The following is a 4050-nucleotide window of genomic DNA, read 5'->3' on the forward strand; positions in this document are numbered from 1 at the left end:
AGACGAAAACAAAGTGGGAGTGGTCGAGCTTCGATTAAAGGTTCTGAAAGTGGGCCTGGGGGCGAAGCCCCCGAAAATTTCGACAATTTAGGCGTTTCAAAGTCTTATTTAATCGATTTTAGAGTTTACTAATGTGTAAAAAATACATATAATATTTTTTTCTCCCCGACGAATTGTGCTTTTTCTGGGGGTGGGGGAGGGAGCAGCTTTCCCCGAGGGGGCCCTGGCCATCCGACCCCCCGCTGGCGCCACCCCTGGATTTACATTATATCAATTATAATTATCGTTGTCATTATCATTATAATCTTCAGAATCATTATTATTATTATTATTATATTATTCTTTCCGAGTGTACAGTAGGTTTTGCGTTCATTAACGTGCACATACCGTAAATCATCGAATAAGCACCGCGGAACTTATCGTTTTTAGAGGCTTCAGTACGGCGCTTATTCGAGAACGACGCTTAGCCGCGCGCTTTTAATGCCCGTTCCCACGTTATAATAGGTCCATGGTTATACCTCTAAAGTATTCCTGTAGTTCGGTATGTCTAGCAAAGGCCGAAGTGAAGTATTATCGTAAATAAACGTTTATAAAGATATGCTTGTGTCTTCATTGTGTTATTTATTACTTTGAATATACCATTACATTCAGGGGAGGATGTAGGATTAAAACCAGGGGCATTGAGCGCGGGGGTGGGTTTGGAAATTTAAAAAAAAAAGCAACACTGAGACGGTCGTGACATGGCATTCTAATCTAAATACAATAATACAATAAGATTGTGTTGGTATTGTTATGGAGTGCTGGAAATTATATTTTATTGTACCGGTAATGACCTTACTCTTTGGATAAGAAGTGATCAAAATTTACCATCTGTAGTACGGTAGGTACTGCATATGAATCAATGTTTATTGAAATATAAAGCAAACCAAAAAGCAACATTGTAGGAATTATCTATCAAGTCCAGTTTACCAATTCCTGGACTATATTTCTAAATGTACTGAACTAATTTCAAAAGAAAACAATCCAACCTAAATTTGTGGTGATTTTAATTTGGATTTAATGAAATCCCACTTATTTAGTCCAACAGCAAAATTTCTTGAATATAATTACATTATCGATAATATCTTTACAAACATACTTAATACAATATTAACACCTGGCATCTTATAACTGATCATTTTTCAATTTTTAGTCTGAATAATAATAATAACGTATCAAGTGATACTCAGCCAAATTATATCTATTTTAGAAAAATTAATAGTAATACTATTTCTGCACTGGGCACTGAACTTTTTAACTCATTGGAATGACATTTATTCTGAACATGGTTGTAGCAAGGCTTAGAATAAATTCGCAATTTAACTCAATGAAATGACATTCGTAATTAAAATTCGCAATTAAATTATCGCATATATACGATAAACACATCATTGTTAAGTAAAGAAAATGGAGAGCAGCTTGGCTAATTCGGTGGTACTAGCCACTGTGTGTGCGCTGAACTGTGTGTGGAGATCTGTAGGTCTCCGGTTCAATTCCTATCGCTGCACCTCCTTGTGTTTCAGCTGGAGGGCTGAAATACAAGTTACAATAGCGCACCGTCTTTTGGATGAGACGTTCAAACCGTTGGTCCTGTATGCATTTATGGCCCATGTGCACGTTAAAGGACGCAGTACACTCTTCGGAAAAGAGTAAGGGATATGATATTTTTTTTTAATGTGCATTATCTACACACCATGTATGCTACACACATTATCTACACACCATGTATGCTACACACACCAGTACAACTAATTGGAATAAGCCACAATACAGCATTGAACGGTTGACTTCACAGGCAGACAGAAAGCAGTTGTACAATGAGGTGCCGGCCAGCGTGATGAATACAGTATTAATTAGATTCCTTTAATATACAGTAATGCCTAGTTTGTTTCAGCTTTATAATGAGGATTATTTCGAAAAAAGAAGGCATTGTCTACATTGTTATTCTGATAACATGTAGGCTACGAAACTTAATATCATCCTGACGATTTTGTTTACTTTGACATAAGTGACAGTTTATTTAGGAGCGTTTGATGGGCAATTATTGTAAATATTAATTTTAATGCGAAATTCTGTGTATCTTTTTTGAATGTAATAATTTTATATAATTCTTTTTATTCAATGTGTATTACTAAATATTTTTTCTGCTAAATTAATAAAAACCTAATATTAACAATCGATAAGCAATATAAATAATACTTTGTAAATGTAAGTATTTTTTATTCTGCCATCTTGATTACTGATCAAGTTCCCAGTCCGCATATCTAAGCACTTTTGTATCCATTGGCAAAAAAGTGCTATATAAATTTCTATATTTAAGTTTAGATCGTTCAATGATGATGAAACAATAATTAATTGAATTATTTTATAAAAGGGGTGCTCTAAATATGTTTTTAATGCCTTTAAAATTCATGAGAATTTGAGAATAACATTTCAGTGGCATTATATGACCATAACGACGATAAAATAACGATGATGATGATCGTGATTAGAAGATAATTGAAACAGGTTAGTGTGACATCTGATTAGAAGCATAACGGTAAAACATGTCATTAAATATAGATAAATTTCAATTTACCTCCAAATTTACCTTACATATACAAGCCGAAGCCCACCCTCATACAAACGCCTCCCTCGAAAAAACGCCTAGGCACATTTAATTTCAGTCTCCTTTAATGACTGTGAACAAAACTAATGGAAGTTACATCATTCTCAACACATTCCGTTATTAATCTACTTCATTAGAATTAATTTTTTTTCTAGTAATTATGTGTTGCAGTGTCACATTAACAGTGAAATTAGGAGGCGTATATTTATGTATAACATATGTAGGCCTATGTCGTATCGTATCCATTTTAAACCAAAGCAATAAATAAACGCCTCGAATAAAAGAGTCCCTTAAATAAATGCCAAGTCAAAACCCCTTCTCAATAATCCTCGAATAAAAACACGGTTAGAAGACTCCATAAAAAGTGAGAGAATAAAAATAAATGCAGGTACAGTAAATAGAAGTTGATTTCGCCCTGCTATCGTGTTTACGTTAAAAAAAAAAAAAAAAAAAAAAAAAAAAAAAAAAAAAAACCTCCCGACTACACTTACAGGCACATGGCTCATCAGTCGCGGAACCAGAAGGGAGCACGGGAGGACGTTCCCCGCCACCAGTTTTACCACTAAATATTAAAAAATCTATGCACAATAATGTTTTATATTGAAATAAACGCTCTATTCTCAAAATGTTGTGCACCCCCCACCCGCCCCCGTTAAAAAAATTCTTGATCCGCCTTTTCTCAGGCATATTTGGTATAGTGGTACTTTAAGAGCCTGACAATATATAATAAAGCAAACAGCCTGTCACTCTTCCCGAAGGAGTGGAGGAGGAGCAGCCTTGTCTGCCTTCCTTCAGCCACCCTCACTGGCACCACCACTGATATGTGTAATGTGTGCAAAAAACCTCTTTGAGGCCGTTTTTTAGTAAGAAGTAGGCCTACCATCTAAAATCTCCAATCAATCTTTTAACAAAGTAATCCTGTAATAGAGAGACTACTTGAAGGTGGTTAACAATGCATGGTCTCGATTCGAGGGCGACTCTAATCTAAAAAATAAAAGGAATATGAAATCTGTATTTCATACCATACTTGAATTCAAAGTCGGTCCCTAAATAATACGGTACACATAAACATTGAACTTTCTTTTCAATAAACTAATCTATTATCCATATCACAAAAGCATATCCGTCGATGATGTGGCGAATACAAACATGAAAAATGGCGACCGAAACCGACGTTGAAATTTATTATTTCTGTAACTAAAAAACATAAATTATATATTGTTCAATAAGCTATATCAGTTGCCAAAAACAAAAATCAAGATAATTCAAGTTTTTATTTATTTACAAACTTCTACTAGGCTATAGAATGTAAGAAATCCTTAAACTAATTACTAGTACTAGTAGACCGAGTGCTGCTGCCATAATAGAGGCCTAACATACAGCTATCACTATGCCCACAAACT

At 34.7% G+C, this 4050-nt stretch overlaps 1 protein-coding gene across 1 annotated transcript in view; it reads right to left on the bottom strand.

Annotated features, from left to right (window-relative positions):
* Window positions 1–4050, bottom strand: part of LOC117121654 — a 25352-nt gene that overhangs the window by 19872 nt on the left and 1430 nt on the right. The window lies entirely within an intron of this gene.

This window comes from Anneissia japonica, unplaced genomic scaffold, assembly GCF_011630105.1.
Source record: "Anneissia japonica isolate Jap-2015-1 unplaced genomic scaffold, ASM1163010v1 scaffold287709_len1912824_cov184, whole genome shotgun sequence".
Classification (NCBI taxonomy): domain Eukaryota; kingdom Metazoa; phylum Echinodermata; class Crinoidea; order Comatulida; family Comatulidae; genus Anneissia; species Anneissia japonica.